This window comes from Phyllobates terribilis, unplaced genomic scaffold, assembly GCF_046119375.1.
Source record: "Phyllobates terribilis strain yellow unplaced genomic scaffold, ASM4611937v1 Scaffold_9__5_contigs__length_417890890, whole genome shotgun sequence".
Taxonomy (NCBI): Eukaryota; Metazoa; Chordata; class Amphibia; order Anura; family Dendrobatidae; genus Phyllobates; species Phyllobates terribilis.
The window spans coordinates 130,609,323-130,624,634 of NW_027362769.1; positions in this window are offsets into that span (position 1 = coordinate 130,609,323).

The window sequence follows — 15,312 nt, forward strand, 5'->3', positions numbered from 1 at the left end:
TATAAGGTCCTGACGTTCTACATGTGTAACGGAGAAGAAATAAGCTCTTGAGATGAGGTTATAGAGTGAGGCCGGGGCCATCGCTGTAACTCACTGCTCAGTTGCTCTGCGCTCCTCCCAATTCCTTGATAAATCCATAAGAGCGACCGCTGCATCAATCTCTTCTCTGTTTAGATTAGACAATGAATACATTAGGGTTAGCCGTGCATTTGGCTCAGATGCAGCCAGTCGCATTCAGTCATGGGTCTGATGGGAGAGAGTTGCTGCTTTGACGTACACCAGCTATGAGGCTTAAGAGACGTCGGGTATTTGTATGTATTTTGTATATTTATGTCTCAGTCATCTCCTGAGTGACATATGGGGGAATCAGGAGTTATATTTTACTGCTCTAATTGTAGTTATTTATTGGGGTTGTTTAATGCTATGATGATTATAAGTTACGTTTTATCCCTTTCTCAGTGAGTCTGTGTAACGGAGAAGAAATAAGAAGTTCAGATGAAGTTATAGAGTGAGGCCGGGGCCATCGCTGAGTGTAACTCACTGGTTAGGGATTCTCTTCTCCTCAAATTGTCTTGACATTTCCACAAGAGCGAGCGATGCGTCAATCTCCTCTCTATTTAGAGAAGACAATGAATGCATTTAGAACTGTGAGATTTTGCACTTAATGTATAAAGAAACAAGACCCCTTCTACCCCTGATACATGGACATAAAAGTTAATGACCCTCTGACACGGCAGGTACAGTACTATACAAATGGTGACTTACGTTGTGTACAGTCTGCCGTCTGCTTCTGTATCGGGATCTCCGATCTCAGGGAGTACGGCGGTCTGTTCCAAGATGTATTTTAGTGTTCTTCCCTTTCTTGGGTATACTGTTTCAAGACGACGAACAACTACTATAGGAGAAAATGGGGATTATTAGGAGAATTATCTCCTTAGGAAATGATAGCAGCCGATTTGGGGGTTAAATTTTACGTTGAACTTCCTTCCTGAAGGTTTTCTCCCCTTATCAATAATTTAGATCTATTTTACTATGGATATTGGTGATAATAAATATCAGCAAATATCTGTTAATCCAGCACTTGTCAGGCTGCTCTAATACCATATTAAAGGGGACCTGTGACTCAATTCATCCTGCCCAATCCACGGACAGCATAAATCAGAGCCTGGTTACACGATTTCAGCCAGGTATGTTTTTCTCTAAAAATGCTGTTGTGTTTCAGAGAAAACATAATTTAAGGAGTCGTCCGTCTCCCTGCCACCGTCCAGTGACCATCCTGGGTTATCCCTGCTGTTGATTGACCGATCGCTCCCTATATTCACACTTGAGAGACCTATCAATCAACTAGAGTGGTGCGGGGAAAAGCCACTGGAGCATTTCAGCAAAAAACATACCTGGCTGCAGTCGTGCACCAAGCTCAGACTCATGCTGCCCATAGTTCGGGAAGTATTTATCTAATGACCGGGATTCCTGTTAAAGGAACTTTATTGTACAGCTATTTTAGGTCTTCATTTTACACTTACATGGTTTTTCCTTTTCCCAGAAAAAGTTGAGCAGGCCATCAGCTACAAATTCCTTGTATCTGGCCCCTTTATTTGCTCTGGTAGACCTTCTTTCAGTCATAATTGGAGATAACAATCTCGATTTTGGTTCTCACTTCACAGAAAGCGAATATGAAATGTCGCGTTTTCACTGTGTCAGTAAAGCGGTTACTGGCGGAATGTCCGGTTGCCATAGAGATGGAATGTTTGGATTGTTGCATCATGAGGCAGTTTGTGATGCCATCGCTCACTGGTCACCACTACTTGCTGCAGGGTCGTATTCACCTCTTATTTAAAGTGCCCCTGTCTTCTAAATACTGTTTTTGCATGCAGTCACATATAATAATGATATATTGTATAATTTGATGAAGAATGTATTGACTTTCACATGTTTCTTCATCAAAATATTACATAATTAAATAAATAGAAGACATTCTCCTCCCCCTATGATGTAAAATATGGTATCTTCCACTAAATGCTGGTAGCTCATTGGCTGGTAATTTGATTATCTTGGCAACATGGAGCGCAATTATTTAAAGGCCTCCCCTGAAGTTATTTCCACCCCATAGACTCATCATAGAGAGACACTTTTATTCTAATTTATTTTATTCATTTTTTTTTTAAGTAAAACATAACTCCAATAAAAAGTGGTTGAGAGTCTCTTTTTTTAGTCTGATGCAAATGTATTGCCATAAGCTGTGCCAGAAAACAAGCTGTTTTGTTAAAGTATAAGAATGTGTCCCTTGGTATTTTTACATAGGACTGCAGAGTTATATTAACTCATTGGTTATCATGGTACACAAAAGAAACAGTTAAAGAGGCTCCCATGAAAGAGTCAGCGGCACTCACCCAGTACAGGTTCAGGTCCCCCCTTTCATTATTGCCTCCTGATAGCGGCCTCCGCTCATTACACTGATACTCCTAGAAATGTAGCGAGCGGCTTCAGAGCGGAGGAGAGGATCCTGTCTTCAGTGCATCACAGAATAGGTCAGGATCACCGCTGACATTGACCTATTGTGTGATGCACTGAAGACAGGAGGAGGAGCACGTAACTGACCCTCTCCTCCTCTCTGAAGCCGCTGTCTACACTTCTGGGTGCATCAGTGTATGGAGTGGTGGCTGCTGTGTGCCCTCCGCTGACTCCTGCATAGTCTGTGTGCACACACAGCACTGATGTGGGGGTTCAGGCAGCGTTCTCTATGGGCAGGCGAGTGATGCCAATCAGAGTCAGGGGAACTGCTCAAAATGGAAATTGAGGGGTGTAAAAGTGAGCTCTTGGCCACTGAAAGGGTCCAGTCAATCCCCCTCATTTGCTTATGGTGTAAAACGAGTTTTAAAAGTAATTACAGCAATGAAATATACACTCCTCATATGATTTTTATAATGGCTAAGTCTCCTACTTAATTGTTTAATTTTGATTTTTGGGGTGACAAACTCCTTTTAACGGGTCAAAGGCCCCCAGTCTTTTGAAATGGTGGCCACCGTGTATGTCATTAGTACTTGCGTCTCCTTGCTTCTGCAGTGTGTTATTACTCTGCTCTTTGACATGAAAAATATATATGTTGGCAGCCATCAGTCACCGTGTTTGTATGCGATGCCGTGAAGAATGGAGGATGCCAATCCAGTAGTAAGTGGTTTATGGGTCCTAATTAATCCTTAGACTAATAAACCTCTTACTACTGGATTGGCATCCTCCACTCTTTGATTGTAGCGCAGAACAACCAATTTTCTCCTTCTTTTTATGCATTCTTCTTAAATTAAGCCCACTGATGGCATTGTCCGGCCTAAATCGATAAGTCTGCAGTCATTCTGTGTGACTGCAGACTTATGAATCCCCCCAGTGCAATCACTGTGCATAGTGAGGATTCGCCAATTTCTTTGCCGAGACAGGCGGGTACGTATGGTTATGTATACACTTGTATGGAGCGAGGCTGCTCCCTGTCTAGTGACGTGGTTGTCCACTAGTCGGGCTCTGGCTGGGAGTGTGCATAACGCATCCATACCCTCCTGTCCCAGCTCAGAAACCGGCGAATCCCCGCAGTGCACAGTGCATGCACTGGGGGGATTCATGATACTGCTGTCACACAGAGTGACTGTAGACTTATCGATTTAGACCAGACAACCCCTTTAAAGGGGTTATTCACTGATGTACATCTCCTTTTGAATGCCATCACTGGACTTAATTTAAAGGAGAATGCATAAAAAGAAGGAGCAAATGGGTTGTTCTGCTCTGCCATGAAAGAGTGGAGGATGCCAATCCAGTAGTAAGAGGTTTATTAGTCTAAGGACTAATTAGGACTAATAAACCACTTATACTGGATTGGCATCCTCCATTCTTTCACAGCAGTGCAGAAAAACCCATTTGCTCCTTCTTTTCTGCATTCATCTCCTCGTGGGTCTGCAGCAGCCTTAAGCGCTATAAGTAGTTGTGTGCACACAAGCAAATCAGCTGAGCACATTTTGTGCATTTCTATTTATTTTGTTACCCAGATAAGACCCTATTTGTGCTTTTGTTTTTTTCCAGTGGTTTTCCTTTTCGTAATTTAAAGGAGACAAAGCGCATACAAGTCTACTGGATAGGTGACTCTTTTCCGCTCCGAGGTCTGTGTCCCCCCGTGATCTTATGGTATTATTATGTCACACAAGTGCTGTAACCCTTCAAAGTTCACATTTTTGCAGATGGAGCAGTTACGTCTGACTAACTGTGAGCACTGCAGTCCATCAACGGCTGCTGATTGACTGCATCGCTCACGTGACATAAACAATGTCATGAGATCGGTGTAGCACACAGGGCTTGGAGCAGAGAAGCAGTGCTGGTTTGTGAGGTAAGTATACTTATGAATATAAAGTGGTCACCTGGCAGCTATAAAAATGGCTTCCTCGGATATGCCTACCACTCCATTTACAAGATACCAGTGGTTGTCCTTCACCCTTTAACCAATGCGTAGGAATCTGGATTTACACAGGGGCCACTGGGCTGGAGCAACGTGGTTGTCTGCTGGCCGGTGGTGCAGGCTGGCAGAAGTGGTCAGATCCCCTAGCACCAAGCTGTGTAGATTCTGCAAGTGTGGTCCAGGGCTCCACTTCCACTGGGATTGAATCAAGCACTCAAATAAATTAAGCTCAAATAGGGTGATGTTAAAATGGCCCTTTCATTGCGTCTCCACCTAAAAGTACATAAAGTGCGATAATGGCGACGTTTCAGCCGGCTACTGACCTTTTTCCTGCCATAACCACTATCGTCCACATGTCGGATTTGCGCATCATATCGTAAGAACCACAGTTCACAATTTGAACAGCCGCAGGTCAATCAATGGGGTAATTTGTGTCAGGTTTTTCAAGTTGCTTTTCCTGTGCAGATTCTGTAGAAATGCTGCTTTATCTAACTAATATTTTCCATCCCATATGAATTTCACTGCCAAAGACTCCTTCACATACATAGTTTGCAGATTGTCATCTGTGCTAACAAGGTTTTCAGTTTGGAATCTGTAGTAAAATTTGTGTCATAACCTTGAATTTGAGCATGAAACTATATAAAATCCTTGGCTGGCGGGGTCAGGGTCACACGTTCTTCACAGCACAGGGCCATGATCCTTAGCTGTCGGTTCTGCTCTGTCTTCCTCTCTCTGCTACAGACTGTCACTCCCCTTCATCCATCTGGAATATCTCATTACCCCCTGTTATTTCTTATCGCCCCATTATTATCCTTTCTATTTAACCTCTTCTCCGCCGTGTGATTTTTCCATTTTTTTAGTTTTTTTCCTCCCTTCTTCAAAGAGACATAACTTTTTTATTTTTCCGTCCACATAGCCGTATGAGGGCTTGTTTTTTGCTGGCGAGTTGTACTTTTCAATGACATCATTCATTTTACCACATAGTGTACTGGAAAATGGGAAAAATAATCCAAGTGCTTTGAAATTGAAAAAAAAGTGTAAATCCACAATTGTTTTTTTGTTTACCATATTCGCTATATGTTGAAACTGACCGGTCAGTATGATTCTGCAGGTCAGTGGAGTACGAGTAAGTGCTGAAAAAAATTCGGAAACTTGTAAAGAAAAAAAAATTGCTTTTGTCCCCATTTTTCAAGACCTGCAACGTTTTCATTTTTAGGGATATAGTGCTGTGAAATGGCTACTGTATTTTTCGGACCATAAGGCACACCCCAAATATTGAGGTGGAAAATAGAAAAAAAATATTTTCTATAAGATGGGGACCCGTCTTATAGTCTGAATAGGTACGGTATCTAACCTGGGGGGCGGTGGAGCGAGGGTCACAGGAGGCAGAGTCCCTCAGAAAGCCGACGGCTTCAGCAGAAGAGGTGAGAAGCTTTGGAGCCTGTGCCGGGCCGGGGCCTGTGCCTGGCTGGGCCCTTAGCCTGGCCGGTTCTGTGCTGGGGCTTGTGGCTGGGGCCGGGGCCTCTGGCTGGGGCTGAGGCCGGGGCATCTGGCTGGGGCTGGGGCCGGGCCGAGGCCTCTGGATGGGGCTGAGGCCGGGGCATCTGGCTGGGGCTGGGGCCGGGCCGAGGCCTCTGGATGGGGCTGAGGCCGGGGCATCTGGTTGGGGCTGGGGCCGGGCCGAGGCCTCTGGCTGCTGCTGAAAAGAAAGGAAGTATGAGTCTAATACTAAGCCTCTTTGTCAGCGTGAAAATTACAAGATTTCTATTTTTTTTTTTCAAATGTAGAAAGTAATTTGAAAAAAAATATATATATATATTATAGGGATTTGTACTCACTGAGCAGCGTTGAAGGTAGGCTCAGGTTCCCACAGTGATGCAGTCCACGGGTTCAAACAAACTGGTGGTTTATTTAGTGTCCATACACCAGTGAAGAAACAAAAGTATCAGCCTTTTACTGGCACAAAAAGGAATAACAGAACAAAGCTCAAAATAACAAGTCCATGCAGCACGGCCTCAGCCGTTTAAACAGAGTGCCTTCCTCTGCCTCCTGCAGAGTCTGAGAAACACATGCAAGGTCTGCTCACCTTGCCCAACACACACAAACTGCCAGAGACAGGCGTATATGTCTTAAATCAGCCTTCCAAGACCTGGACTGGAGGTAAGTGAGCAGCTGTCCTCACCCCCCCCCCCCAGCTTTTTCAGGTGCTCGTAAAACCCGGCCCTATAATCCGGGGCCCTTAAATTCCTCTCAGCACTATGTGTGCTGGAGCCTGCTTCTCCGGGACCTACATCACCGAAGCTTGGCACTTTGGGGACATGTGTGGCGCCCTGCTGCGCTTGGTGCCACAGATCCTAGAGGGGTGCATGGACGGATTCCTCCACAAGAGGCCCTCATAGCACACACACACCTCCACCTTCCACCTCAGCCCACCAGAGGGAGCCCGTTAGGGATATAAATAGGGAAGGTGGAGCTAGGCAGTTGAGTCTGGTCTGGAGTCTGAGAAGAGTTCCGCAGTGGAGCACGAGGCTCCTGCAAGCTAGACTCATTGAGCTCAGGTTAGTGAGCCAAAGGCGTGCCCACGACATAAGAGCGGTGAAGCGCGGCAAGCTGCCGCTAGTGTGTATAGCCTAGTGAGGGCCTCGAGCGAGGCCGAAGGCTAAAGGAGTGAGTAGCGTTGGGGGCAGAGGAGCTGTACAAGCTCACCCCAGAAAGCATATACCGGACACCGGGTCCATGTCTACAGAGTCGTATACCCCCTGTAGAGACAACTGGAGACCCCTGGAAGACTTCAGGTCCCAGGATCACCCAAGAGCTGATACGTACCAGAGCCAGGAGTCACAGAGGCGCCGCAAGCTGGGAGCGTGTACTCCAAGAGAAGGCCCTACCACAAAGTCAGCCGGTGCAGGATAGCGACAAAGTTAGGCATAGCTCCAGGCAGGTGAGAAACTTATAAACCTATAAAAAGCGTCACTCAAGGTGACCACAACCCAAATCAATGAGTATACCAAGAAAAAATTGTCATTCCCGAATCTCTAATATAAACAGCAGTATGTCTCAAAACACAGAGAATTAACTAAACTGTGGAGTCAGTTTATGCAAAGGTGATACATTTTATTTTTAATAATACATAATAACAAAAACAGAAAAACAGGTCAGAAACTTACTACACAAAGGCAAGAAACTGGAGGCCCTATACCCGCTCACTGGGGAGGATCCTGATATGCACCATTCACCCTACAGTGCTCCAGGATGTGCCTGAGCTTCCATCAATAAAAGGTACTGAAGTGAACTGTGCGTTTGCCTATCCTTCTGCAGACCCAGCTGGGTCTCCTCCGTCCTGCATCCCTTTTCCTATGCTGCCCTGAGGCCTAGCTCCGCCTGTGGGGAGCTATACCACCCAAGCTGCCTTAACACCGGCCTCAATGGGCTGCCGCAGCGCTGGTGATCCTCACCAGACACCACAGGTGGCGTCACGAACTTCCACATCATTTCCATCCCTTTTAAAAGAGAGGCCCATGGTACGGGCCCGGGAGCCAACAACCACGACATCCCTTACAAAACTAACAACGAGGCCTGGGCGCCGAGTCCTCCCCATCCCATGGGCGCGACACGTGCCTCCCGTCCACGAACTGTCCGGCAGCCACCTTACATACCCCCCCCTCTGCCCAAAGCCTGGGGGCTTGGCACCTTATGTCACCATACAATAAACCCTTGACAAGGCATCAGCATTCCCATGTTGTTTCCCAGGCCTATGCTCTACCCGGAAATTAAAATCTTGTAGAGCCAGGAACCACCTAGTCACTCTGGCATTGTTCCCCTTCTTTTCTCGCATCCGCCTCAGTGGGGCATGGTCCAACACTAACCTGAACCTTCTACCTAACAGGTAATACCTCAGAGTGTCTAACGCCCCCTTAATGGCCAAACATTCTTTTTCTACAATGGAGTAGTTCTTCTTACAAGTGGAGAGCTTCCAACTGAGGTATATTACAGGGTGTTCTTCTCCGTTAATCTCCTGGAACAAGACTGCTCCCAGCCCGACATCCGATGCATCCGTCAGGACCACAAACTCCTTTCAGAAGTTGGGCGCCACCAAGACTGGCTGTTTACAGAGGACCAGTTTCAATTCCTGGAAGGATGCTTCTGCTTCCGGGGACCACTTGGCCATAGCCGACTTTGTCCCTTTCAGAAGATCCGTCAGTGGGGCTGCTATCAGGGCAAAGTTAAGGACAAATCTTCGATAGTAGCCAACAATGCCTAGAAACGCCCTGACCTGCTTCTTCGAGAGGGGCTGTGGCCAGTTCAAGATCGCCTCGACCTGTTTTATTTGTGGTTTTATTTCCCCTCTACCAACCACATACCCTAGGTACTTGACTTCCTCCATCCCCATGGCACATTTTTTCAGGTTGATAGTAAAGCCCGCCTTCCTTAGGGCATCAAGTATCGCTTGAACTTTGTCCAGATGACTTTCCCAGTCCTGGCTGAACATGACGATGTCCTCTAGGTAGGCCGCTGCATACTTTTTGTGGGGTGCTAAGATCCGGCCCATGGCTCTCTGGAAGGTGGCCGGAGCTCCCTGCAACCCAGACGACATCCTGACGTATTGATAACATCCGTCTGGCGTCGAGAAGGCTGTCTTCTCCTTGGCCTCTTTGGACAGGGGAATTTGCCAATATCCTTTGGTGAGGTCCAGAGTGGTGATGTACCGAGCGGGTCCTAGCCTTTCGATAAGCTCATCTACCCTAGGCATTGGGTAGGCATCGAACTTCGAGACCTCGTTCATCTTCCCATAGTCGTTGCAAAACCGCCATTCCCCATCTGGTTTCGGCACTAAGACTAAAGGACTGGACCATCCACTTTTGGACTCTTCAATGACTCCCAGTTTAAGCATCCGCCTCACTTCTTTTGAGATCACCTCTTTCCGGGCCTCGGGGATCCGTTATGGTTTTAGATTGACGCGAACATGAGGCTCTGTGAGAACCTCATGGTCTATGACCTGAGTGAGTCCTGGCAACTCCGAAAACAGGTCTTGATTTCGCTGTAGCAACTCTTTGCACTGTTGCTTTTGGGCATGTGACAGTGACTCTGCCACCTTGACCTCTTTCACATCGGCCTCAGCCACTAAACAGGGAGCTTCCTCAGTGTCTCGCTGTGACGGCATCCAGATGAGCCGAGTTCATGTCCAATGAACTCAGCTCACCTCTTGCACGTCACTGACAGCGTGGGAGAATCCTCCTGCGCATGCTGTAAGCTCAGGAGAATTCTCCCACGCTGGGATGGCATTGAGATGACAGGCTGGATCGCAGCTGAGCGCTGCCATCCAGCTTGTCATCCTTCATAGACACTGCAGAGCGCAAGCAGGCCTGCGCTCTGCAGTGTCTATGAAGGATGGCATGCTGGATGGCAGCGCTCAGCTGCCATCCAGCCTGTCATCTCAATGCCATCCCAGCGTGGGACAATTCCCCTGCGCTCACCGCATGCGCAGGAGAATTCTCCCACGCTGTCAGTGACGTGCATGAGGTGAGCTGAGTTCATTGGACATGAACTCGGCTCATCTGGATGCCGTCACAGCCAGACACTGAGGAGCGCAAGCATGCCTGCGCTTCTCAGTGTCTGCGGCATGGCAAGCTGGATGGCAGCGTTCTGCTGCGATCCAGCCTGTCATGTGAATGTAGCAGAGCTGGAGCCGTCCTGGGAACCATGGAAAGGTAAGGATGATGTTGGTTTATTATTTTACTTGTATTGCAGAAGACATTGGCTTCAGCTGGAATGGGCGTGATGGTAAGTATGGTTTAATTTAGAACAATAAAGAATTGTGTGTTTATTTCAATTAACTGCTTCCCGACCGCCCACTGTAGATAAACGTCCGCGCTGCCTGGGCTCTGTGCAGCGTGGACGTTTAAAAACGGTGGGTGGTCTCGCAGCGCTCAGGACCCCCAGGGTCCTGCAAGCGCGTGGGAGCGGTGCAGAGCGATAGCTCTGACAGGGAACATCATCGGGACCTGATTAGATCAGGTCCCAGTGATGTTAACCCTTTGCTGTCTTCTATATACCGCGATCTATAGTGATCGCGGCATATAGAAGACAGCAGGAGGAGAGGGGGTCGTCCACTTACCTCTCCGACGACCCCTGATTCCTTTCAGGACCTTGGGTTGCTATGGCAGCTGGAGGTCACATGACCGCCTCCAGCTCTGCCATATAAGGTGTCCTGCCTGGCTCAGCATGCAGCTGTAGCCTGGCAGGAGACTGACTGTGTGAAGATCTCATGTAATGTAATATATGTCTATTACATTACATGAGATTAGGGATCAGAAAAATAAAAATTAATGTCCCATACAGGGACTAAGTAAAAATGTAAAAAAAAGTTAAAAAAATGTTTTGAAACTGTTAAAAAAAAAAATACAAAATAAATTAAAATAAATAAATAAAATATTAAACCGATAAATCCATATATTTTTGCAAAAATAAAAAAAGTACACATATTTGGTATTGCCGCGTCCGAAACAACCCGAGCTATAAAACTGTCACAGTAATTAACTCCTTCTGTGCACACCGTAATAAAAGTAAATAAAAAAGGAGCAAAAAACTGCTTTTTCCTCATATCGCCAAACAAAAAGTGGAAAAAAATGCGATCAAAAAGCAAAATGGAAATAAAAATGTTACCACTGAAAACGTCATCTTGTTCCGCAAAAAACAAGCTGCCATACAGCTCCATCAGCCGAAAAATAAAAAAGTTATACCTCTCAGAATAAAGCAATGCAAAAAAAATATTTTTTCTATAAAATTGTTTTATTGTGTAAAAGCGCCAAAACATAAAAAAATATACAGTACGTGTAGTATCGCTGTAAATGTACTGACCCGAAGAATAATGCTGCCTTATCACTTTTACCACACACAGAACGGCATAAAAAAAACCCTCAAAAGACAATTCCTGAATTGTTGGTTTTTGTTAATTTTACCTCCCAAAAAACGGAATAGAAAGCGATCAAAAAATGTCAGGTACCCAAAAATGGTACCAATAAAAATGTCAACTCGTCCCGCAAAAAACAAGCCGTCACATGACTCTGTCGGCCGAAATATGGAAAAATTATAGCTCTCAAAATATGGCGATGCAAAAACTAGATTTTGCAAAAAAAAGCGTCTCTTAGTGTGTGACAGCTGTCAGTCATAAAAACCCGATATAAATCTGGTATCTCTGTAATCGCACCGACCCGAAGAATAAAGTAATCTCATCACTTATACCGCACGAGGAACGGCGTAAAAAAATAAATAAAACCAATTCTTCACCTGCTACTGATTTGTTTATTATGTCTCCCAAAGATCGCAGTAAGGCTCTGCTCACATTTATCCTGCGCTCTGCGCTGAGCACTTACGCCAGAGTTTCCGTGTAAATCTCTGAAATATGTGATTCAGCCGGAACCCATGACGGAAGATTCCCTGTTATGAGGCAGATATAGGCCACTGTGGATGCCGTCTGGCCTGTGATCCCACGGTGTCATTTGTTTTAGGCGTGCATAAAAGTGCGGTTGGCCACAGTTTTGTGCACTTCTGAAAAAAAGGACACCGCTAAACAGAGGCCAGACGGAGTCCAGAGTAACTCTGCTGCCTCATTACAGTGAATGGATCCCGCAGGGGTTTCATCTGAATTATATCACTTGGAAATTTAGATGGAAACCCCGATGTAAGTGCTCAGCCTAGAGCGCCGGATAAATGTTACGTAAAATGTTCCCAATAAAAGCTTCAACTCAGTCCTCAAAAAAAGCTAGTCCCAACTCAGGTCCGTCATCTGTTAAAAATATAAGGGACTTCCAAGTTACTGGTAGCAGAAAGGCTCTGGAAAAGCGAAATGGCCCTTGCCCCCCAAAAGAAATTCAGAAAATTTTGTGCTCCCAAATCCAAATGCCTATTCTACAATAATTTGTTCTCCAATTGTCAAATAGCGCTCCGTCCCTCCCAGATCTCGCCGTATGGCTAAGCGGTACGATACAGCCACATATGGGGTATTGCCACTTTTAGAAGAAATTGTGTGACACATTTCGGCACCATTTTTACCCATTGCCCTGTGTGAAAATGTAAAATCTGAGGGTAAAACATTTTTTTGTGGTAAAAATATAATTATGCTTTTTTCACTGCCCAATGGTATAAATTTAAAAATTAAAAAATACTCACTACTTCCCTAGATGAATTCCTTGAGAGGTGTAGTTTACAAAATGGGGTCACTTGTGGGGGTTTCGGCATGTCAGCGACTCTTCAAATGTAACATGGTGTCTGCTGCCTATCCCAGCCAACATAGCGCTCCTTTCTCTTCCGAACCCTGCCGTACACCAAAGCAGTGATTTTCACCCACATATGGGGTATTGGCGTGTTCAGGAGAAATTGCACAACAAATTTCATGGTGCAATTTATCCTGTTACCCTTATGATAATGCAAAATCAGGGAATGAAAAACATTTTTTGTGGGAAAAATGTGAAAATTTTATTTTTATGGCTCAATATTATAAACTTCTGTGAAGCACCTTGGGGTTCAAGGTGCTCACCACACATCTAGATATGTTCCCTAAGGGGTCTAGTTTCCAAAATGGTGTCACTTGTGGGGGGTTTCCACTGTTTAGGAACATCAGGGGCTCTCCAAACGCAACATGGCGTCTGCTAATTATTCAGACAAATTTTACATTCAAAAAGTCAAATGGCGCTCCTTCCCTTCCGAACCCTGCAGTGTGCCCAAACAGTGGTTTTCCCTCACATATGGGGTATCAGCTCGCTCAAGAGAAATTGCACAAAAAATTTTGGGGTCCATTTTTTCCTGTTACCCCTGTGAAAATAAAAAAAATTGGGTCTAAAGTCATTTTTGTGAAAAAAGTTAAATGTTATTTTTTTTCTTCCACATTCCAAAAATTCCTGTGAAGCACCTGAAGGGTTAATAAAGTTCTTGAATGTGGTTATGAGCACCTTGAGGGGTGCAGTTTTTAGAATGGTGTCACTTTTGGGTATTTTCTGTCATAAAGACCCCTCAAAGTGACTTCAAATATGATGTGGTCCCTAAAAAAATGTTTTTGTAAATTTTGTTGGAAAAATGAGAAATCGCTGGTCAACTTTTAACCCTTATAGCTCCCTAACAAAAAAAAATGTTGGTTCCAAAATTGTGCTGATGTAAAGTAGACATGTGGGAAATGTTATTTATTAACTATTTTGTGTGACATATCTCTCTGATTTAAGGGCATGAAAATTCAAAGTTTGAAAATTGCAAAATTTTCAACATTTTCGCCAAATTTCTGATTTTTTCACAAATAAACGCAAGTGATCTCAAAGAAATTTTACCACTATCATGAAGTACAATATGTCACGAAAAAACAATCTCAGAATCAGGGGAATCCGTTGAAGCGTTCCAGAGTAATTGCTTCATAAAGTGACAGTGGTCAGAATTGAAAAAATTGGCCCGGTCACGAAGGCAAAAACAGGCTCTGGCGCGAAGTGGTTAAAGGACTTTATTCTGGGTGTTTGTGTTTTTTTGTTAATTTTGACTATGGGGTTAGTAATGGGGATGTCTTATAGACGCCTCTCCATTATTAACCTGGGCTTGATGTCAGCTGGCATTATAAGCTGACATCAACCCCAGCCCTATTACCCCACTGCCACCGCTACAGGGCAGTGGGAAGAGCGAGGCTAAGTGCCAGAATTGGCGCATCCTATGGATGCGCTATTTCTGGGGTGGCTGGCGGCTGGTTTTTCTAGCCTGGGAGGGGGCCAATATTCATGGCACCCTTCCTGGGCTATTAATATCAGCCCCCAGCTGTTTGCCTAGCCTTTGCTAGCTATTAAAATAGCGGGGACCCCACGTCATTTTTTTTTTGGGTCCCCCATTTTAATATCTAGTAAAGGCTAGGTATTCAGCTGGGGGCTGATATTAGTAGCCTGGGAATCTCCGTGGGTATTACCCCCTTCCCAGGCTTCAAACATCTGCCCGAGCCGTCTGCTTAACCTCCGCTAGAGACTAAAATTACGGGGAACCACACGCCAATTTTTTTTTAATAAATCCTTTATTTTAACACTAAATGACAAGTACAGTAGCCAACACTGTCACTGTACTTATTATACACTCCCTGACAGAAGTTATGTCGCTTATCCATGTTATGTAAATAAAAGCTTATAACCTTACGTTAAATTCATCCATTGGTTTTATAAATTACTCTTTTGAAAGCTGAAACCCTCCCAAATTTGGTTTAGGTTAAGAAAATAAATTGCCATCAATGCTGAAATATTGATCATTTAATGAACACAGAATGGTCAGATTTTGGCAAGACAAAAGTTTTGTCGCCTGGTCATATAATGCACCCAATCCTAGTTTACATCCTCACCAGCGCTCAGTAAAGGATCGGTTAATTAGTGGGAGTGTATAAAAAGAAACCCAGCACCCCAGACCTTCAGTTGAACTGCAACCTCTGTCCTGTGTCCTTACTTGTACCACATTGAGCATGGAGAAAAGAAAGAAGACCAAAGAACTGTCTGAGGACTTGAGAAACCAAATTGTGAGGAAGCATGAGCAATCTCAAGGCTACAAGTCCATCTCCAAAGACCTGAATGTTCCTGTGTCTTCCGTGCGCAGTGTCATCAAGAAGTTTAAAGCCCATGGCACTGTGGCTAACCTCCCTAGATGTGGACGGAAAAGAAAAATTGACGAGAGATTTCAACACAAGATTGTGTGGATGGTGGATAAAGAACCTCGACTAACATCCAAACAAGTTCAAGCTGCCCTGCAGTCCAAGGGTACAACAGTGTCGACCCGTACTATCCGTCGGCGTCTGAATGAAAAGGGACTGTATGGTAGGATACCCAGGAAGACCCCACTTCTTACGCCGAGACATAAAAAAGCCAGGCTGG